The 24,298-nt window shown below is 40.2% G+C and overlaps 1 protein-coding gene across 1 annotated transcript in view; it reads right to left on the bottom strand.

Moving 5' to 3' along the window:
- The window catches only part of KIF13B (kinesin family member 13B), a 485,412-nt gene that overhangs the window by 1,712 nt on the left and 459,402 nt on the right, over positions 1-24,298 (bottom strand). The window lies entirely within an intron of this gene.

Below are 24,298 nucleotides of genomic sequence, written 5' to 3'. Positions count from 1 at the left end.
CCAAATTCGTGGCCATTGAGACACAGTAATCTGTTGCTTTATATCAATGCTCCAAATGTCACAAAGACCAGTCTTTGGTTTCTTATTCAAAAATCTAGATATTAATTTATACCACTGAGCGGCCTGGTGTCCCAGGAAGTCTGCCTGAAAACATAAGACTGGCAAGCTATATTGATTTTTAAGATTTTTCCAATCAGGGAACCACTCCTGAATGGCCTGCTTCAACTGCAACCATCTATAATTTTGTGATTTATTAAGACCAAATTTGTGTTGCAATTGTGAAAAGTCAAGCAGCTGACCATCTGATATAACATCATCTAAAGTGCGTATACTTGCCTGCATCCAGTGCTTCCAGATGACCTTAAACCCACCAATTTGGATCTTGGAGTTCAGCCAGAGGGACCGACAAGTGGATTTATGAATCAGAATATTTATCAAATTATTAATATATTTTAAAGTTTGCCATGTATCTTAATAACATTTGATTGTCCTTATACAGCCTAGGCATCTTGATACTCAAAACGTGACAATCTCAGTGGAGACAGGAGCTGCCATTCCAGCCATAACCAATCAAGAAGACTTTCCATGAGCTAGGAGAGGATCCAATACATACCTTGACGCATTTTATAGGTTTGATGGTACCTATAAAAGTTGGGAAAATTTACCCCACCCTCCACAATTGATCTTTGTAAAGATACTAGAGCAACTCTCAGTTTTCCCTAGCCAAATAAATTTGGTGAGAATACTATTTAACTTTTTATAAAAGGACCCCTGAAAAACCACTGGTAACATACTCATTTGGTAGCAAACTAAAGCCAAAATCATCATCTTAACATTTTGGACTCTCCCCCACTAAGATAGATGTAAGGGGTTCCATTGCTCACACATCTCCGTGACCTTTAGCAATAAATATTTTTCATTTACTTTCATCATTTCCTCCAGCATTTTATAAATCCAAATTCCTAAATACTTTATACCCTCTTCCTTCCAAAGAAAGGGGAATGAATCAAACAATCCTTTTGGGCAATGGACATTTAGCGGAAGAACTTCTGATTTACTCCAATTTATTTTATACCCTGAAAATTTTCCAAATCTTTCAATCAAATCTAGTAAATGTGGAATGGTTGTTTCAGGATTTCTCAAATGAAGCAAAATGTCACATGCTTACGCAGAGACTTTATAGTCCCAACCTGCATAAGGAATACCATGGATCTCCTTTGCCTGCTGAATAGCCAATAATAAGAGTTCCAGTACTATATCAAAAAGCAAAGGAGATAGTGGACACCTTGCCTAACTCCCCTCTCCAGACAAAAACGTTCCGAAAAAGTATTATCTTAAATAATAAAATGCTAGCCCGCGCATGCGCACTAGCGACCCATGTTCCCTGATCCCTTTTCTGTAGTGGTGTGACTGCACGACTGCGCATGCGCGCTTAGTACGTCACTGGCAGAAGACGAACCGTCACAGAGGGAGTGAACACCGAGTCCTGTGGCACATCCGGTTTGTGAGCAGTCCTGTCTTCGGTCCTGTCCCTGTTAAACCAGCTGGCAATAACAAAGCCAGATGCCATGGATTCTTCCCTTTTGCCAAATTGCTAAAGGCTCTGCCGGTCTCGATCCTGCCCATCTCTGAAGTTACTTCTTGATTTTGAGGGGCGGGATCGAGACCGGCAGAGCCTATAGCGATTTAGCATGAGGGAAAGCCCCCGTGATGTCTGGCTTCGTTATTGCCAGCCGGTTTAGTGGGACCGAGACAGGACCGGGGGGGGGGTCTGGGAGGAGAGGAGCACAGCAACTTTCCACTGCCCGGGACCCGAGTCATTTGCCGCCCCCCCTTCCCTTACTGCGGGCCCGACTGGCGATTTAAGCAGCGTGTGCAGCAGTCTTCACACGCTGCTTCGGGCCCTTCTACTGCCCTGATGTGCTCCGGACGTGCCAGAGTAAATCAGGGCAGTAGAAGGATCCGAAGCAGCGTGTGAAGACTGCTGCACACGCTGCTTGAATCGCCATGTGTAGTCAGGCCCGCAGGAAGGGAAGGGGGGGGGCGGCAAAGAACTCGGGCCCGCGTTTGTAGTCGCGACTGTGGGAAGGGAAAGGGGGTAGAGGAAACGCTAATGCTGCTGCACAGGGAACTGGTGTGGGGGGAGGGAAATGGAGGGGGAGGAAATGCTGCTTCGGACAGACAGACAGAGGGAGGAAGGGAGACAGAAAGAAAAGAAGAAAGACACAGGGGCAGGGAGATATACAGAAAGACAAACAGACAAAGGGGGCCAGGGACAGAGATAGACAGAAAGAAAGACAGCGGGAGTCGCGTCAGGAGGGTGCGGGATGCCGCAGAGGGAACTTTTCCAATGGGCAACTGGGCGGCTGTCGGGAACCTCTGATCAGGGGCAAAGCAAGGTAAGTGTACCATAGGGATAAGAAGGAGGGGGGGGGGGAGAAAAATGAAGGGACGCCTACTGCTGGACAGGGGGAGAAGGAAAGAGGTGCTGATAGACAGGGGGGGTGAAGAAAAAGGAACGGAGCCCTAATGTTGGACAGGGGGAGAAGGAAGGTGCTGCTGGACAGGGGGGAGGTAAAACAAAGGGAGAAGGGCTGCTGCTAATAAGGAGAGCTGTGAAGGGGTGGTGGTGGACACAGGGGAGGTAAAAGGAAGGGACAATGGACAGGGGGAGCAGGCAAGGGGTGGTGATGGACAGCCAAGGAAAAAGAAAGACAGAAAGAAAGAAAGCGGCTAAGGAGAGAGAGAGAGAAAGAAATAAAGAGAGACACACACACATATATTCTAGCACCCGTTAATGTAACGGGCTATAAGACTAGTTAATATATAATCTGGCAGAGGGGGAACTGTACAAGGTTTGAATCATTTGTATAAATCCATAACCTATACGAAACCAATCTATTGCTTGATACATGAAGGTCCATTCCACACGATCAAAGGCCTTCTCTGCATCCAAGGACACAGAGAAGGCCGGATCATCCATGGCTTTTGTTAAATTTAACATGTGGAAAGCCATTCTAGTGTTGTTTGAAGAATGTCTATGAGCAACGAACCCCATTTGGTGCATACCAATAATATAAGGGAGAACCTTGGCCAAGCGTAAAGCCAATAACTTAGCTAGCAATTTTTCATCTACATTAATCAAAGAAATGAGCCTATAATTTGAAACCAACATAGGATCTTTATTTGGCTTCGGTAAGACAATTGTTAAAGATTCTGCCATAGTACCTGTAATGCAACCTTTAGTCAGTTGAGCCTGATATAAATTTAATAGATGAGGTAATAGGGTAATTTGGAATGCTTTGTAAAACTCTAGAGTGAAACCGTCACCACCTGGAGTGGATCCAACTCTAAGGGACTTCAACACTGCTTGTAATTCTTTCAATGAAATAGGCGCCTCTAGGCTACCTTTTATATGATCAGGAATTTTTGGTCCCTTGATTGAATTTAAAAACTTCAAACCCTCTAATTCTTTATTTGAATAAGCCTCTGAATAGAGAATGACACGGTGAAAAAATTGGTCCCCGTCACCGCCCCGTCCCCGTCTCACCATCCCCGTCACCGCCCCGTCCCCGTCTCACCATCCCCGTCACCGCCCCGTCCCCGTCTCACCATCCTCTTCACCGCCCCGTCACCGCCACTGCCACCCCATTCACCGCCCCGTCACCGCCACTGCAATCCCATTCACTTTTCTTTATTTACGTATAAAGGAAACATTCTTTAAAACTTTAAAACTTTAAAACTTAGTTAAATATTAGTTAATAACTATACAAAAACAAAACACGCAGAGAAAAAATTAATTAATATAAATTCTCAAAACTGACACATTTTGATCACTAAATTTAAAATAGTTATTTTTCATACAGTTTTTCAATCACTAATCTTCCACCACCCCTGGGGCTAGCAATGCAAAAACAAACACGACATGTACTTTAAATGCTTACAATGTTAGCCTATATGGTAAGTAGACGCGGCCGCTGTACCTAATCGCGGCAAAGATCTCCCTGCCGTGATTAGCATAGTGACCGCGGCTACGGCTGCAAGTCTCCCCTCCCCCCAGCGATCACGGCAGGAGGGCACCCAACCCCTCCTGTAGACCCCCCCAACGGCCCTCCCGACAATCGCAGCAGAAGGGTACCCAAACCCCTCCTGCCGGTCCTCCCAATGGCCTCCCCTAAGATCGCCGGCAGGAGGGTACCCAACCCCTCCTGCTGGACCCCCCCCCAACGAACCCTCCCACCCCGGAACCCCCTTAGTCTTACTTTCCAAGTTGGACCGGACGGCTCCTCACACGTATGGCCAGCAGGCTTGCCTCCGTCCAAATGAGGCGGGCCCGCCCCTACCCTGCCCAACCCACAGGATCCTAGGGCCTGATTGGTCTAGGCACCTAAAGCCACTCCCGCTATAGGAGGGGCCTTAGGTGCTTGGGCCAATCAGGCCCTAGGATCCTGTGGGTTAGGCAGGGGAGGGGAGGGGCGGGCCCGCCTCATTTGGACGGAGGCAGGCCTGCTGGCCAGACGAGCGAGGAGCTGTCCGGTCCAACTTGGAAAGTAAGACTAAGGGTGGTGTTTCGGGATGGCGGGGTTTGTTGGGGGAGGGACCGGCAGGAGGGGTTGGGCACCCTCCTATTGGCGATATAGGGGGCCGTTGGGGGTGCCGGCAGGAGGGGTTGGGCACCCTCCTACCAGTGAGGGCGATCGTCGGGGGGGGGCGGGTTCTATTGGCAGGAAGGGTTGATCTGACAAATGAGGAGCACGGTGAAAACACAGGTAAATTGCGATTCCTAGAGGGGGGGACATTGGCCTGCGGGGACAAATCTATTCACCGTTTTTGCGGTCGGTGAAAGGATTTGTCCCTGCGTCTGAGGCGATTTGCTAATGAGGTCACCATAACCCGCAGCCAAACCGCAGCCACGCAGCGGTTCGCTGCGGGGATCACTCCCCGTGTCATTCTCTACCTCTGAAGAATACAAAGCTTTATAAAAGTTCAAAAATTGTTTTAAAATATCTCCAATTTGAGAATGAGTTTCACCCTTCTCATCTTTGATAGCCACAATCTTTACTTTTCTTTTTTTAACTTTAAGATAATTAGGTAATACTCTTCCCACCTTATTCGAGTTTCTATAATACAGAGCCTGTTGAGAAAACAATTCTTTCCTAGCCAATTGAGAGGAAATCTCATTGTATTTATATTTAGCTTTTAAAAGAGCCTGTAAAGTAGATTGTTCCCATTTTGAGGCCAATTTGACTCCAAGTCTTTAATATTTTGTTCCAGATCAGTAAATTCATTTTTAAGTTGTTTCCTAATATGATATTATTTGCCCCTCATGGTAGCTTTGAAAGCATCCCACAAGGTCTCTAGTGAGATTTCCCAAGAGATATTAATTTGAAAATATTCATTCATTTTTAATTGAAATTCTTCAAGAAAGTTTGTATCTGCAAGCAATGTATTATTAAATTTCCACACAGGTCTACTAGAATCTTGATCAGCAAACTTAAATTCAATCCAGACTCCGCCATGATCTGACAAAATTATTGGATCTATGATGGCTTTTATCACCTGTTGTACTAACTTATCTGATACAAAAACATAATCTATTCGTGAAAATAATTTGTGAACCTGGGAACAGAAGGAAAATTCCCGATCATTAAAATGGAGAATCCTCCATATATCCTTAAGTGCACAGGATTGTACCAAATTATCTAACCCTAATGATTTTATTATTCTACTTGGCTTCTTGTCCAGCGTTAAAGTCCCCCACCACCACAACTACATTAAAAGCAGCCACTGGTAATATCAACTGTTGAAGAGCCTTGAAAAATTCAGCCTGATGTGAGTTAGGGGCATAGACATTAAAAAGCGCCAATGTATTTTTCCCCAGGCTCATGTCCACATGGACCCATCTACCTAAGGGATCAGCAAAATTCAATTTAAATGTAGCTAAGCATTTACTATTAACTAAAATAGCCACATGACCCTTTTTACCTACAACAGGAGCAAATAAACATTGACTAACCCACCCACCCTCCAACTTTTTTAATTCAAGTGAGTTTCCTGAATATAATATATATCCGCATCCTGTTTCTTTAAAAATCTAAGTGTTTTCTTCCTCTTAATTGGATGGTTAAGGCCATTAACATTTAATGAAAATATTTTAAGGACATTGTAAATAATTCACAAGAACAATCAAAGTAGATCCCTTCCCATCATAATATACACTAATGAATAATTCCCTATACACATCCAGGACTCCATCCTCCCACAACCCACCCTAACCCTTCCCCTAAAATAAATCATGTAAGCTTGGATATGGATTGATTAGGCACACAAAAACACAATTCTCCCACCCCACAGTTCATATCAAACACTACATCCCCACTTCTCATTTCATATTAAAAATCAGATTATAAATGCAGATTAAATTACTCCAATTCATATGTAATATTCATGTTATCTCTATATCTATATAACCTTTCTTAAATGAAGTTAAAAACCCTGTTTCATCACTCACCCCAATACCCCTATACTATAAAGAATATCCATTTCCTCTATAGATTAATTGTAAAATAGAAGTAATCAATCATTAACCTTTCCCTAATAATTTCCACAATCCAAATTGCATTGAACTCATTTTATATTTAGACAAAATCATTACTAAACACTAAATCAGTTCGTAAATTGATTAATAATATTGAACAGTATAAATAATAAGTTATTGTTAATAATACATTCTCTCTACAATCATGTAAATTGAAACCTAGCAAATATAAATTTCATTAAAACAATTAATAGACATTAAACCTTCTTGTTCCCAAATACAATACATTAAAACCCACTCCTATATTAATCAGTTCTCATACTACTGACGAGAAGAAAAAAATTCCTCTAAAAATTAAAACTCCATTCCACATTATTGACCTTTTTTTGCTTAGCAGCATCAAAAATCTGCATTGCATGTTTGAATCTAAGTACTTTGATTAGTATTGGTCTTGGCCCTTTCTGATTTTTCTGGATCTTAAAGGGCACCCTATGTGCTCTTTCAATTTCAAACTGCTCTTCAAATTGAAGGGATAAGACTTCAGGGATAAGAGAGGTAAGGTATGAAACAGGATTCCTCCCTTCCAATCCCTCTGGTATTCCCAAAATTTGTATATTGGCCCTCCACATTCGTATATATGTTCTCCATATCTTCCAGCTGGGCAGACATCTGAGCAATAATTTTATGATCCAATTTGCTCTGAGTAGCATGATGACAGGGGTTGCCATGCAGCTTATTTAAAAAAAATTTGAAAAATTGGGATAGACATTCTGGTGGGAATCCCTCTGTTATATTTTTAAAATGGAGCGGTTCATGGCCATTCAGCAGGGAAGTTACAAGAAATTTATGGATGTTTGGGAACCATTAACTAAATACTGTAAGGATTGATCTCTTTAGATGTCCCTTTAAACATACACATCCAGGGCGGGAGGGTGGGGAAGGGGGGTACGTTTTGGAATTGGTTTAGGAAGTATGTTTAGATTATTCTTGTAGGTATTTATTTATTGATTAATAGGTGGAAGGGTGGGGGGAAATAATTTTCTTTTATATAAATTCTTGAAAGTTTATTGTGTTTTAATTTTAATATTCTGTGTAAGTGTATTAATTATTGAGCACAACTGTAGTTTAAAAATTGAATAAAGAATTTAAAAAAAGAAGAAGATTTCTGCCTTTCTGTTGGATGGTGCTCGGCAGCAGAATTCACCATTATTATGTTTTATCACACCTCATATTTGTTGATTCTATTTGTTCTCTGAGTTGGTTATGAGGGTGTTAATTTGTTGCAGCAGGTCACAATTTAGTTTAAGGTTAGTGATATTGGGCTCAATTGGTATTTGGGTATGGTATATGGGCCCCTTGCCAAGCTAGCTTGATGGATCCCTAGGAAATGACATTTCTTTATGTTATATTTATTTTATCCTGTAACTTGTTTGATCTTTTATCTGAAGGATAGTATAACAGGTTTAGTAAACTAAACTAAACATGAGGCTGATGGGGAGGGTGCCAGTGGGATCTTGCTAGCTACTCAGTGACTAGAATGATGTGTAATTATTCCTAAACTACAGGAGAGTGGGGAATGGATTACCGGTTATGGTTTTGTTTAGGGAGTTTGGATAATGATGTTTCTTCAATAAAGCTGCAGCCAACATGTTTACCTTGCATGTGATTTGAATGAAAATGACCAGGTTGTTGGAGATGGGTGTGGGTTGGGAGGGATGTACATGTCTGTTATTGGTCATATATTGGTATGGTTACTGGTACTTCTGCTGCCAAACACAGACATAGTTGCAGAACAAGGGCATAGAGACAACAGAAAAGGTGCAACATGGCTCCCACTGGTTCTAAAGTAATAATTTTAAGGACCTGATCATACAATTTGTTTCTTTTAAATCCATGATTTTCAACCAGTTTATTCACTCCCCTCTATAGTCAGAAATATTAAATATTTCACTCATGATATCTTAGATTAAATAAAGAGAGCAAATAATAATGGAGTTCTAAATCATTTATCAAGTAGAAACAAATGCTTTAAAAGGCTGATACAATTGCTGCTCTGAGTATTCTGGGATACATCTCCCCTCCATACAAGAGATGCAGGATGGGCCATCAGAATATGTGCTAATGCTAAATTGGTCTTCCTACAACTACTGCCAATAGAGCTTTCTTACCCTGTGTCACCCCCCTCCTCCCAAAAAAAAAATCCAGACTAAAAGCCCATTTTTGTGAGGCTGTATTTAACTCCTAACCCCCCAATCACTGTAAAAAAACCATGCCTGAGAAAACAAATGTCAACCCAAAATATGCAGAAACCAATGCAATGACCTTTTCATGTGCAGGGGTAAAATTATGGAATGACCTTGGCCAAATTAGGAAATGCAGTGATAGGAGTTCATTTAGAAAACTGTTAAAAACACATTTGTTGATGCATTTTTCTGAGTATTGATCTTTATTGTCATAAGAATTAATTATGTCTGTTTCTACTTGTCCTGATTTGTTTTAACATTTTATGTATGTAACCATTTTGTAAACCATTTTGATATAAAACGGTATAGAAATTTTAAAAACAAATAAATACTTGCCCTGTTTATTTAGAGTGTAAGCTCTACTGAGAAGGGACTCTCAATGTTTTTACTATACAGCACTACGTACAACTGATAGCTATAGAAATGATTATTAGTAGTAGTAAACTACACTTCTGATTTTCTGTGTTCCTCAAGCCAGTCTGTTTTGCAGGCTGTAAATTTATGTATTTCTATTTGGCCTATCCATTCCAGAATATTGTAGAAAAATCAGTTTCCAAAATAATTTTTTAAAAAGTCCACAGCTCCAGCTTTTTAAGTTTTTAACTAGTCCTTTCCATTAAGTTATATGGTAATGGGTTTTTTAAAAAATCTTTATTAATTTTCAAAACTAATACAAAGTGCCACAAATTATATATCCTCTATAATAAAACCCTAAGTGCACATGCGCACTTAGGACGGCGTGATCCCTGCCACCGTGGTCCCTGGGTCCGTGCCAAATTCCATTTTTGAACACGGAGACAGGGAACACGGCGACTACCCCACTCCCGCCCTCACTCACCAACCGCTGCCGCCACTGCTGCTCCTCTTCAAAGCAACCTGCTGAGTTTCATGGTTGGCTGTAGCGAACCTTGCAGGCCACTGTGCACCTCAGTAGCACGTTCCCTCTGATGCACAGGATCACGTCAGAGGGAACGTGCTACCGACGTGCAGAGCAGGCTGCTGTGAAGAGGAGGGCAGACACGAACGACCAGGAAGCCAGATGCTGGACAGGGGGAGCAGATAAGGGGTGCTGCTGGACAAGAGGAGCAGGGAAGAGGTGCTGCTGGATAGGGGGGGGAGTAACAGGAAGGGAGGCCTACTGCTGGACAGGGGGAGCAAGGAAGAGGTGCTACTGGACAGGGGGGGAGGTAACAGGAAGGGAGGCCTACTGCTGGACAGGGGGAGCAAGGAAGAGGTGCTGCTGGACAGGGGGGTAGGTAACAGAAAGGGAGGCCTACTGCTGGACAGGGGGAGCAGGGAAGAGGTGCTGCTAGACGGGGGAGGTAAAAGGAAGGGAGAAGGCCTACTGCTGGACAGGGGGAGCAGGGAAGAGGTGCTGCTGGACAGGGGGAGCAGGGAAGGGGGTGCTGCTGGACACGGGGGAAGTAAAAGGAAGGGAGAAGGGCTATTGCTGGACAGGGGGAGCAGGCAAGGGGTGATGGTGGATAGCCGAGGAAAGAGAGAGAAAGAAAGAAAGACTCCTTAATGCGCTCCTTTGTGCGCTTCCTTGGTGCGGTTCCCAATTTAAATTAACACACATTAAGATAAACCTTTTTCTGCTTATTTTTATCTCTCTTCAATCTCCTCTAATATTAATGGAAAATACAGCTCTTCCGATTCCAACTTTTTGGGGCAATAGACCACCTAAAGAAGGTAAGGCTCAACAACACTATTCTCCAGCATATATTGAAATCCCTTTAATTTCTTCACAACCCAATCAAACATTAAATATAGCAATTGGTTTAATTAATGCTAGATCTATTAAAACAAAAACTCAGACAATTAATGATTTAATACTCCAATGTAATCTAGATATATTATGCATAACAGAAACATGGCTTTCCCCAGGAGAAGAGGCGTATCTTTCTTTTACATGCCCTACAGGATACTCTTATATTTACAATCGTAGAAAAGGAAAAAAAAAAGGTGGCGGACTAGCCGCAATCTTTAAACACTCTTTATTAACAGAAGTAGATCAGTCTTTAACTGATACATTTATTGAATTCCAACAATTCAAAATCAATACTTTTCCACCAACTGATTTCTTACTCTTATATATCCCACCACCAATGCGACGAGATATCTTTGACTCTTTACAGTCACTATTATTTGATTTTAATTCATCATCTAACAATGCAATACTACTCGGTGACCTTAATATCCATTTAGATGACATATTTAATCCTTGGACAGAAGAATTCTCAGAACTAATTACCAATTTAAATCTTATTTCATTGATTAAAGTACCAACTCACTCTGCAGGTACACTAGATACAATCATAACTTCCATAACCTTGAACAAAACCCTATTTCTAATCTCAAAATTACCCCTGTCCCCTGGTCAGATCACTCACTCATCACATTGGACTTTCAATTTAAATTTGTTAAGAACAACTACTACTGAAAATCAATCACCTATCGTGATTATAACAAAATAGAAATTTCATCCATTACAACAACATTTAATTTAAAAATAGAAGATTTTTGTCTCTTACCAATTGACGAACAAATTAAAGTTTGGTCCTCTGCCACGGAAGACTTAATGGGAAAACTAGCCCCATTAAGTACAAAAGTTATTAACCATAAGAAAAGAAAAAATCCTTGGTATACAGAAGAACTTAATCTAATTAAAAAACAACTTAGAGCATTAGAAAGGAAATGGAGGAAAAACAATTCACAAGAAAATCTGAATAAATATAAAGATCAATTATCATACTATAAAACCAAAATAAATTTAGCAAAAACATCCTTCTACTCTAAAAAAATTGAAAATGCAAAAAACTCCTCTGCCCTCTTCGCCATTTTAAAAAATCTTACAGTTCCAAAATGTATAGAAAATCCAGAACTAGTAAAAATACCAAATGCACAAACATTAGCAAACTATTTTGTTAGCAAAATATATAAAATTAAAGATAGCATTAAAGCAAAAAGTAACCAGAATATAGATATAGAAGAAATTTCCACTATACCCATTTCAAAATGCACTAATTTTCTAATACCATCTATAGAGACTCTTAAACAATTATTACAAAGTATTAACATCAAAGGTGCGGATCCTCATTCTATTTCTCCATCCTTTTTAAAACGTTTTTTTCCTTTTTCGGACCTTTTATTAGGTCCATGATTGAAAATAGTCTAACAACTGGCATTATGCCAAAAGAATGGAAAGAGGCAATTATCCATTACATTACATTACATTAGTGATTTCTATTCCGCATGTGCCTTGCGGTTCTAAGCGGATTACATTAGAATATGGCTGGTCATTTCCAGGCGATGACAATACAATTATTTGTATAACTTTACAAACTTTGCATACCTAACTTTACATAACTTTTCGTACATAACTTTACGTGGTGTTACTTTGTGTTACTTTACATTATCCTTACCGTGCTTGCATAACTTGCATTAAGTTTACATAATTTATCTTACATTAAGTTTACATAATTTATCTTACATAATTTATCTTACATAACTTTACAAGACTTTACGTAGAGTTATTTTATGTTATTTTACCTTATTATTCCAATACATTGCATAACTTACATTACATGATATTACAAGGCATAACCTTATGTTATATTACAACGCATAACCTTATGTTACATTACATAACATTACAAAGCATAATCTTATGTTACCAAAAAGATCGTCTGTTCCTAGGTTTTTATATCTGATTTTTCGGTATTTGGGGAAACTGTGTTTCTAGATATGAATTGGCTTTTCGCCCGTTGCTACTAGATTAGATGTTGCCTATGGGGACGAGATTGCAGTTGGTTGTGAGTTGCAGGAGGTTATGAAGGGAGAGAAGATGATGGTAGATTATAATATTGGAATATGTTTTTTGAATAGTATGGTTTTTATATCTTTTCGAAACGCTTTGTAGTCCGTAGTTGTGGTCAGCAGCTTGGATATGATGGGGTCAATTTTCGCGGCCTGTGTAGCAAGTAGGTTGTCATATAGCTTTTTGCGTTTTGTGCCTTTGAGTGAGGGGTAGGTGAATGGGGTCTGGTTCTCCTTACTCTAGTTGAGAGGTTTCGGGTTAGGCGGCTGTTTAGGTAGAGAGGTGCTGTTCCGTTTAGTGCTTTGAATAATAGACAGTATAGTTTGAATTGAGTTCTTGCTTGTATCGGTAGCCAGTGTGAGTCGAGATAGGCATTAGTGATGTGATCGTATTTTCCTAGCGAGTAGATAAGTCTGAGTGCTGTGTTCTGTACTGTCTATAATTGTTTGGTCATGTAAGCGGGGCAGGGTAGGTAAAGGCTGTTGCAGTAGTCTACAAGTCCTAGTACAAGTGATTGGACTAAGATCCTGTATTGTATTTTGTCAAAGAATTTTCTTATTTTTCGCAGGTTGCGCATGGTGTAGAAGGCTTTTTGGATGGTTTTGTTAGTATGAGTCTGCATTGTGCATCTCCTGTCTATCGTTACTCCCAGGATTTTGAGTGCTGGCTGTATTGGGTATGTGATTGCATTTGTCATCAGATCAGTTGAGGTAGGTTCTTTGTCTTTTTCTAGCAGCAGGAATTTGGTTTTATCCGTGTTCAGTTTCAGTTTGTGGTTGGTCATCCATGTTTCTACCGTTTCCAGAGTTTTTTTCAGTCGTCCTGATGAGTTGGGGTCTTGGGTATTGAAGGGGAGAAGGATTGTTATGTCGTCTGCGTAGCTGAATGAGACTATATTTAGGGAGTCTAGAGTGGTGCCCAGTGAGGATACGTAGAGGTTGAAAAGTATGGGTGATAATGGAGATCCTTGTGGTACTCCACAGGGGTTTGACCAAGGGTCAGATATGTGGTCTTTTGTCTTTACTTTATAAGTTCTAGTTTTAAGGAAGCCTTGGAACCAGTTGAGTACCAAACCTGTGATCCCTATGGCGTCTAGTATCTGGAGTAGTATGTTGTGATCCACTAGGTCGAAAGCTGCTGAAAGATCTAGTTGGATAAGTAGTATCCTGTTCCCTTTGCTGAGGTGTTGGTGGGCTATATCCATTAGAGATACAAGTAGTGTCTCTGTGCTGTGGTTTTTTCTGAATCCTGATTGTGATGGGTGTAGTATATTGTGGTCTTCTAAATAGTTGGTGAGGTATTGTGCTACAAGACCTTCTTGTAGTTTGATATATAATGGGATTGAAGCGATGGGTCTGTGGTTGGCTGGATTATTGTTTGGAGCTTTGGGATCTTTCGGTATGGGGGTGATAATAATCTCGCCTAGTTCTGGTGGGAAGTGACCATCTGTGAACGTGGATTGTAGCCAGTTCATGAGGTTAGCTTTGAACTTGATGGATGCGGTTGTTAGCAGGTACGATGGGCAGCTGTTTAGGTCACAAGAAGTTTTACTATATTTGTTGTATAGTCGAGTCATGTCGTTCCATTGTACTTTGGGGAAGTTAGTCCAGGTTCTGTCAGCTACTATGGCTTCATCTATTGTTGGTGTTGTTGTAATCTCATCGAGGAGGGTTAGTGAATTGTTGAATGTGGATCTGATATTGGTGATTTTGTGCTTGAAGTAGTCTGCTAATTGGTGGGCTGAAGGAGGTTGGTTTCCTTGAGTAGCTAGGAAAGGTTTGGTGTCCGTGAGTTTTCTTACAATATTGAAGAGTATTTTTGAGTCTGGGTTTTCAGTGCCTATTAGTTTGGAGTAGTATGCTTTCCTTTTTTCCTTTAGTTTGATATTATATTGTTTGATTTGGATTCTCCATGCTACTTTTGTTTGGTCTTGTTTCTGTTTTTTCCATATTCTTTCGAGGTGTCTGCATTGTCTTTTTAAATGGAGAAGTTCGGCGTCGAACCATTTGTCTGAAGGTCTACAGATTTTGTTTTTTGTTTTTATTGGTGCTAGCTCGTTCAAAGTAGCTTCGCTAAGGGTACGCCAGTGAGTTACAAATTCTTTGGGGTTGATGTGGTCGAATGCTGGATCTACCTTCTCCCAAAATGTAGTAGGATTGATTTTCTGTCGTGTGTTGATGTGGATTTTTTGGGGTGCGGGTTTGTGGTTGTTTTGAGCCCAATTTATAGTGAAAGTGTATTTGTAGTGGTCAGACCAGAGGGAGGGGTGCCATATACTGTTGGATGTGTGTATGTTTTGAGTGTCAAGGTTATGGGACGTGAATGCTGCAATGTCCAGTTGGTGGCCTTTTTCGTGTGTGGGTTCGGGGTTAAGTATCTGATAGGATAGGGTATCGAGATATGAGAGTATTCCCTCTACTTGTTTGGAGGAGTGGTCTTCTAGATGGAGATTTAAGTCTCCGAGGAGTAAGTTGTGGGTGGAAGTTAGTGAATTCTGGAGAATGAATTCTTCGAGTTCTTGTTTTGATGTGGACCATTTCCCTGGTGTGACATAGCATAGAATGCAGGTCAGGTTTCCGGAGAGAGTGTTATCGGAGAGTTGACAGGCTAGAAGGTCTAGGTGTGGAGATGAGTTCTTGGCTAGGACTTTTAAGTTAAAGTTGTTTTTTACTATGATGGCTAACCCTCCCCCTCGTTTGTTTTCTCGACAGACAAGCTCTAATTTATATCCTTTTGGGCAGAGATCTATTATGCTTGGGTCGGAGTCTGAAGTGATCCAGGTTTCAGCTAAGAATAGGCATCCTAGATGATCTTTGATTAGCCAATCTTTGATTAATTCCACCTTTGGATTGATTGATCTTATGTTCATGTAAGCACATTTTATTGGTGTGAAATTTGTGAAGGAGAATTGTGAACTGATTGAGTTGAGGAAGCTTCTTGGGGGTGTCAAGTGTTTATGGCTGTTTGTCTTGGGTTTTGGCGGAGGTCGTTTACCCCAGAATGTTGGGATGCTTTCTAGGCTGGAGTTAGGACATGGTGTCAGAGTTCTGAGGGAGTGGGGTTTCCTGGCAGGTGGAGTTTGCCTGAGGTCTGTTGTAATGATTGGGATGGAGTAAGTATGGTAGCCTGCTGTTTTCCAATTGGATATGAGGAGGGCGAGCAACAGAAGGACAAGCAGGGTTTTAGGAGGGCGGGTTGCCATTGTTGGTGAGTAAGGTTGCTAGGGCGTTAGTTGCTAAATATACGATGTGAGTGATCTGACTGATAGGATTATCTCTTAGCTGTTGCTTTATCCTATTTTGGGGAGCTGGTGAACTGCTTGTTTCTAGTTTGCTTCACTACTGCCGCTTCACGAAGGCGCTCACTAAGGCGCATGCGCCTTTGTCGTGCGCCTTCGTCAGTGCGCCGAACGGCTGCGCGCCGTGGGCAGTGCAAATTTCAAAACGATCTGTCCCTCGCTGGTCACGGGAGAGGGGCGGAGCGGAGCTCGCACGCTCTCCTCTCCTCGGATCTCCGGCGGCTCTGCTGGTGGCTGCAACGGCCCTGCAAATGGCTGCGCGCCGCGGGCAGTGCAAGTTTCAAAACGATCTGTCCCTCGCTGGTCACGGGAGAGGGGCGGAGCGGAGCTCGCACGCTCTCCTCTCCTCGGATCTCCGGCGGCTCTGCTGGTGGCTGCAACGGCCCTGCAAATGGCTGCGCGCCGCGGGCAGTGCAAGTTTCAAAACGATCTGTCCCTCGCTGGTCACGGGAGAGGGGCGGAGCGGAGCTCGCACGCTCTCCTCTCCTCGGATCTCCGGCGGCTCTGCTGGTGGCTGCAACGGCATTATCCGTCCAATAATAAAAAATCCTAAAGATCCAATTTCATCAGAATCAAATTATCGACCAATTGCTAACTTGCCATTCCTCACTAAGCTAATAGAAAAAATTGTCTTCAATCAAGTAAACAGCTTCATTGAGAAAACTCATTTATTACATCCCAACCAGACCGGTTTTAGAACTAATTATTCTACAGAATATTCAATGATAGGTCTTACAACCAACATTCAATACTACTTGGATCAACATAAATCAGTGCTTCTAATTTCACTTGACCTCTCGGCAGCTTTTGATACAATCGATCATCATCTACTTCTTAATAGACTATCTGCCATTGGTATCTCAGAACAAGTTCTTAACTGGTTTAACTCAAACTTTCAGGACAGGTCATCTAAAGTTATTTTCAAAGACACTTCATCTAATAATTATATAAACTCATATGGTATCCCTCAAGGTTCAATTTTGTCTCTTCTCTTATTCAATATTTTCCTAGCTCCACTTCTTACGCTAAGTCAGTCCATAGGTTTTTCAGCTTACACATACGCAGATGACATCCAGCTTATTCATCCACTAAATACCGGCGATTCCAACGAGATAATGAATATAAATAACAAGTTAACACAAATCACTCAATGGTTAAAAGAAAATATGCTATCCCTTAACCCATCTAAATCTTCAATAATGCTCTTGCCATGGAAAAAAGAAATTACATTTGAAGCAAAAATTCTTTTGGACAGTTTTCCATTACAAAAAGTAACGACAACTAAAATATTGGGAATATTATTAGATCATGAGCTATCCTATCACGATCAGATTAGCTCTGTAGTTAAGAATTGTTTTTATAAACTTCGTCTCATTAGATCGCTAGCCAAACTTTTAGAACCTAAAGCTCTAAATATCTTAATTCACTCTCTGATTATTTCCAGGCTTGATTATTGCAATACATTATATCAAGGCATAACACTGAAAGAAATAAGAAGATTACAAATTATACAAAATACTGCAATAAAAGATTATTACTCATTCCAAAAAATATGATCATGTCACACCTCTTCTGCAAAATGCACACTGGCTACCGATTTCACATAGAATAACATACAAAATTACGCTGCTTAAATTTAAAATTCAGAAAACTAATACCCCAATATTCTTATATTGGTACTTAATACCTTATTCCCCTGCCAGATCTCTTAGATCAGCAGATCAATATTTAATAACCATTCCAATGCTAAAAATAATAGGCACTAGAAGAAATACAACTTTTTCTATTTTTGGACCTCAGCTCTGGAACAAACTTCCTATTTTTCTACGCGCTGAAACCTCTCTAGAAAAATTTAAAAAGAACTTAAAAAGTTACCTTTATAAAGATGCATTTGATTCTTAAATTAGATAATCTTTTTTATTTTTCCTTTCTTCCCCTATCTATACCTTTCCTGATGTTTTTCCTCCCTAAATTTTTATTTTTTTTATTTTAAACAAATGTAATTTTATCCCAGTAGTCCTTATGTATTCCTTACTGTCTTTGGATATGTTTTTATGTCTGTTGTTTAAATGATTTATTTATTTCCCCAATTTTAATTTTTGTAATATGCATTGAAAATATTTGATATTGCGTGTAAATCAAAATCTTAATAAACTTGAAACTTGAAACAAACCGACAGAAAGCGGCCAAGGAGAGAGAGAGAAAGAAAGAAAGACACACACACACACACACATCTATTCTAGCACCCATTAATGTAACGGGCTTAAAGACTAGTACATTAATAACAAAATAAATAAAACAAAATAAATTCCATCAATAACTGATGATAAATATCCCTCCCCTCCCATCCAACGATTTGATCAAGAAATGAACCAGAAATATATCCCCCCCCCCACCCACCCCATCCTGGATATGTATAAAATAAACAAAAAATTTAAACAAAGACAACTATGTTGAATTAACAAAGGATGTCAACGGGCCCCAAACCAATTTAAATAATTTGCTATTCCCTAACATATCTGCATTCATCTTTTCGTATTTGTAACCTAAACATAAACTGGCCCACCGAAACGGAAAGTTGAGGCGGTCACAATTTTTCCATTTGCGGGTTATCATTTGCATAGCAATCCCTGTCATAATTACGAAAAGCCTGCATTTGTAGCAATCCATGGGAGGCTTGATATGCAACAATGTTCCACATATAATTGCCTCATACGTCAAAGGGATTGTTGAGTCCAGTATGAGGTTAATCTGTCTCCATATTGACTTTCAGAAGTTGAGTATCAAAGGATAATAGAACAACAGATGATCCAATGTCCCAATGTCTATATGACAGTGCCAGCTTCTATTAGATTTAGAACTGTACAACGTATGTAACCTAACAGGGTCCAAAAAGTTCTATGTAACAGAAAAAAAACATGTTTGTCTCATAGATGCTGACGCTGTACATTTCATCCTCCAAGTCCAAATTCGTGGCCATCGAGATGCAGAAATATATTGCTTTATCTCGATGCTCCAAATATCCCTAAGACTATTTTTTGGTTTTTTATTCAAGAATTCAGAAATTAATTTATACCACCGGGCAGCCTGCTGCCCCAGCAAATCTGTTTGGAAACATAGGATCTGCAAGTAATAATGAATTTTGATAATGAGTTTTATGTGTTGTTTATACTTTCAACTATTTATGAACCACCATGATGGACTGCTATTGTCAGAATGGGGGGGGTCAAGCAAATTATTTTATTATTATTATGTTCTTATGTTCTTATTCAATTTTCTATACTGTTCTCCCAGGAGAGCTCAGAATGGTTTATATGAGTTTATTCAGGTACTTAAGCATTTTTCCCTGTTTGTCCCAGTGGGCTCACAATCTAATGTATCTGGGGCAATGGGGGGATTAAGTAATTTCCCCAGGGTCACAAGGAGCAGGGTGCTGAGGCTGTAGCTTTAACCACTGCGTCACACTCTCCCCATGGGTCAAATAAGGAAAAAGAAAAAACAGCCTAAAACATTGTGGAAGAACCATTCAGAAACAGAGGAGGGACAGTAGCCAGAAACACTAGCAAGTGTGATCTGGAAGCAAAAATTACTTCAAAGTTTAAAATATGAGGAAGTATCAATAACCGAACAGGCATTAAGCCTCCCCTAAGGGTGAGATAAGCTATAGTACTACTTTTTTTTTTTTATGTAACATTTTCTTTCAATTCACCAAGGAATACACTTGTACAATAAAGGAAAAGAAGAAAGCAAAAAGAAAAGAAGAAAACATTCTATACAAAAGAAAAATTCTCTTCATCCAAAATAACAGGGGAGTAGACATGAGAAACGATACTAGAAAGAATAACTAAGCCATTCTGCATAGCCAAAGGCACAGAGAAATAATGCAATGGAGGATTATGGGGGCATTAACCAGGATTCTAGTTGAGGGATCCACTGACATTCTTCCAGCTGGCAAAAATGCTAAGAAGGTACAAAGAATACATATTTCTGAAATTGGTATTTAATTACATATTTACAGGGAAAGTTTAAGAAGAAAAGTGAACTTAATCCAGGTCACATCAGTAGAAATTGCTTCCTCTTTTGGGGGTTATCTTTTGAAACATTGGCAGATGCCCAAGATCTCAAATTCTAACACAACTTCTGCTGAGTGTGAATATACATTCTCAATAGCCATTCCAGTTCTGACAGTATTCTTTAACTTCTCAATTTTGTTCCTCAGGACTGTTAGGTCCATAGACACTATTGATTGATTCACAAGCAAGTAAACAATTCCATTTTCTAAAACCTTTAACCTAGAAGATAGTTGTAATTTTATTGCTTGTGAGGTTATATTAGAATGAACATTCTGTACAGCGTGGGCCACACCATTCATTTGTGGAGCAAAACTATTCTCAGAGAGTGTCCCCAGTGACTGTATCCAGCTTAGATTGTAATATAGAAGAAATTGCTACACTAAGTAATGTAACTACAGTATCAGGCTTAAAATCTAAGACATTAACAGAAAGTACTGATGGAGCCACGCCAAGTCCTTCTGCCCAAACATCAGCTCGAACCAAATCTAGGACATTAGACTTTTCATTCATGCTCACTGCCTCTCAATTTAAAAATCCTCACCAACACTCAAGGAGGGCCTATACCTGTGGTCGGGGTGGCAATTCCCATGAGTCCAGGCTCACTGTGATGTTATACTCCAAGGAACCACATGATTCTACCATATTTGATAGAGTGTTTCTCAAACTCTAAGCACGTGCCCAGTCTGATGACAATCTATCGGGTCTCTTACCAAGGGAGTGCTCAACCGAGGATAGGTCTGGTAACTTCCTTGTAGTTGCCCATTCAAGGAAATCATAACGGTAAATGCCGGGGCACTTAAACGCAGCTTGCAGGTGCCACCTTGACAAGGCCCCACACCAGACCAAAGCAGATGCTGACTATTATGTCATTTGCCCAGTAAAAGCATGGTACAATGCCAAATATATCGGGGTGGAGGAAGGGATGGAGAAGGCTGTTGAAGACTAAGTGGTGGGTGTGTGGGATTGTTTTTTTGTGTGTGGGGGGGGGGAGATGCTGGAAACCCTGTGCTGGTGCCACACCTTAAATTGTGCCACCCTAGTTTACAAGTCAATCCCAGACAACATATTGTACAAGTTTACCACATAGCAGCGGAAATGAATAAGCAACAGTGTTCTATATCTGGCTGTTTACAGATGTGCAGTAGGGTTTGCAAGATAATGGATTGAAAAAATGCGCTGATAATACAGAGCTTGCTGAGAGAACAGCTCTTTCCTAGCCATTTGAGAGGAAAGCTCATTGTACTTATATTTATCTTTTAAGAGGGCTTGCAGAGTAATTGGTTCCCATTTCAGGGCCAATTGTGCCTCCAATTCTTTAATATTTTGCTCCAGATTAGAAAATTCCTTTTTGAGTTGTTTTTTGATGTGTGCCGAATATGAGATTATTTGCCCTCTCATAGTAGCTTTAAAAGCATCCCACAAGGTTTCCAAAGAGACTTCATCTGAGGTATTTAAATGAAAGTATTCAGTAATTTTTGATTGAAATTCCTCAATAAAGTTGTAATCTGCAAGCAATGCATTATTGAATCTCCAGACCGGTCTACTATAATCTTGCTCATCCATTTTCAATTCAATCCAAATTCCACCATGATATGACAAAATGATTGGATCTGTGGCGGCCTTTGTAACCTGCTGTACTAAATGATCTGAAACCCTGTACATTTATTTATTTGAATTTATTAACTGCCTTTTCATAAAGAGACTTGCCCAAAGCAGTTTACAATACATTGAATAGTAATCAGGTACTCATAGAAATTTCTTTGACAGATTTTTTTTTTTTTTTTGGTATAGTACGACATATTTTTAATTTGAACTTGTATGATTCATCTTTCAACTACTTTCTGCTATATGTGGCCTTTTTGAGCTCTTGAATAGTTTTGTTAAATGTATTTGCTACATATCCATGGCACAATTCAGAAGCTACTTTTTTTTGTTGTTAGCTAAAAAAGTGCAAACACACTAGTTATCACCATGATAAAATTCAACCATCACACAATTCTTACTCACTTTGATGAATGAAAGTATCCAGAAAAACAAGGGCAAAATTGATGCTTAGAAAACTACAGAAATAGACACCATGGGCATTGGAGAGATGAAAGCCGTGGTGCCTTTTCAGATTTAGAAATTTGAACTTAAAATATAACCTTTTTCTGAAACTTCTCAACAAACATTTGATGAGTTCTGGCTACATTTATTGACCTTTGCTCAGTCAAGTTTATCCTTTGTTGTTTAATGGGAAGAAAATGAAATGTGGTTATTTGTGAGTGCTGACATGTTTATAAAAGCAGGGCAGGAGGGACTTTTTCAGATGCACAGCAAAGAGCAGAGCTAGCTAACAGGGTTGAATACAGTTTGCATAATGCCTTAAAAGTGGTGCTCCAGGTTTTGTTATTTTTTTAAGGACTGGTTATCCCTCTTCAACTATACCTACTACTACTACTACTATTTATCACTTATATAGCGCTAAAAGGTGTATGCAGAGCTGTACATTTGACATTTATAGACTGTCCCTACTCAGAAGAGCTTACAATCTAACTTGGACAGCCAGACATGACATATAGGGGTGAGGGAGGTGAGAGGAGTTAGAAGTTGAAAGCACTCTCGAAGAAGTGGGCTTTTAACTGGGCCTTGAACACTGCCAGAGACGGAGCCTTGTTCCTAGCATAGGGCACAGCAAGGCAGAAGGGACGGAGTCTGGAGTTGGCAGTTGAAGAGAAGGACACAGATAGGAGGGACTTACCAGCTGTGCAGAGCTCATGGTGGTAGGTGAGGGTGGGGGGGGGGGGGGAGGAACACAGGGGAAGTAAACATTTTAGTGAAAAGGGAAGGACAGAGTAAAGAGAAACAATTGCACAGATAAACAGTGGCCACAAATCAAGACACTTGAAAAAGTTAGAGCTAAGGGGATTTTATCAAAACTTTGAAAGTCAATAGAAAAGATCATTTTTAGGGGAAGAATTTCAAAAGAGAGTTTTGTTGACCTTTGAAAGAAGCAGCCTACAAAACTGGTGTTTATTTTGACCCGAAATCATTCTTTCATTTCCTATGCTTCTAAGCCCATGCATAAGTTGACCCAACTTCACTCACTGCCATTGAATATGGGGTGGGAGCTTGGGTGAAAATATTTAAAATGCCTCAAGCTTAAGAAATTTCCTCTAGCAGAGGGGTAAGACCACTGTTACCTCTGAAACCTGGAAAAGTTCACCCTTGAGACAATCAGTAGCTGGTCCTCCTCTGCTTTGGGACATTGCAGTGACTCCTAAAACCATGTATTTATTTCAAACCAAATGGATGCAAAACACAGCACATCTTTCAGACAGGAAGATCCGATTCTGAAAGGAAAAAAAAAAGTTCTCTGTTCATTCCTAGTGGTTCATTTCCTTGCCGCCAAATCTGTCATTATTTGACAGCACATATCACAATGAACAAACAGTGTTAGGAATATAAATAAGATTGTGCTGGTGACACTTTGATGAATAACCACCTCAAATCAATCTTAAAGGTCAGTGCAGTCTGGGATTTAATATCAACAAGCTGCAGGAGTTGCAGACCACTAGAATCAGGTATGCTCAAGCTCAGAGAGATGTGTTACTGAAATGTCTGTGTGGACTACACAAATAGGATTCAGAGTCTTTTTCTAAAACTCAATGTGCTATTAGATCTGCAGTAATGTTGATGGAGCTTAGGAATCAAAACTGACCGCATGTAGTTTCATATTTTATAAAGATTCTGAATGCATCAGCCTTCAAACTGCATTCATCAGAAAAGAAAACGCAGAAAGAAGCAGGCATGCAAACTAACACCTCTGCTATGAAATTAGACGTCTCAAAGAATCAAAAATGGACTAAGCACTTTATAAGGATATAGGGCAATGATTTTTTTCCCCCTTAGGCAGTAATATTTTAAATTCCCTCACCTGAAAAATGAAAGAAGTATCTCAAATATGCCATTTAAGCTACACACGAGTATGTGCTACCTTGACCTGGGATTGCTCCTTTCATTTACATGTTTCACAGCATACAAGCCATAAATAAAGCTAGGCATTTTTGAAGAAGATATTAGAATGTTTTGCTATAAATAGACATTCCAGATCTCCACTTATGAGATGTCCCAAACAACCCATTTTATTCTGAGTCTGGCAAAAGCCATATTAACTTGCCTCTCTTGATGTACTGGGACCTCAGGATGTTGAGTGGGAAAGAATGCTAAGATCCAGTTTGCATGAAATTGACTCCACAAACAACACTGGCATACATTGCTTAGTACAGGGGTCTCCAAAGTCCCTCCTTGAGGACTGAATCCAGTCGGGTTTTCAGGATTTCCCCA

The sequence above is a fragment of the Geotrypetes seraphini genome, chromosome 3, assembly GCF_902459505.1.
Source record: "Geotrypetes seraphini chromosome 3, aGeoSer1.1, whole genome shotgun sequence".
NCBI lineage: Eukaryota > Metazoa > Chordata > Amphibia > Gymnophiona > Dermophiidae > Geotrypetes > Geotrypetes seraphini.
Note: the sequence above shows the minus strand (reverse complement) of the source record. Positions and strands in the feature narration are given on the sequence as shown.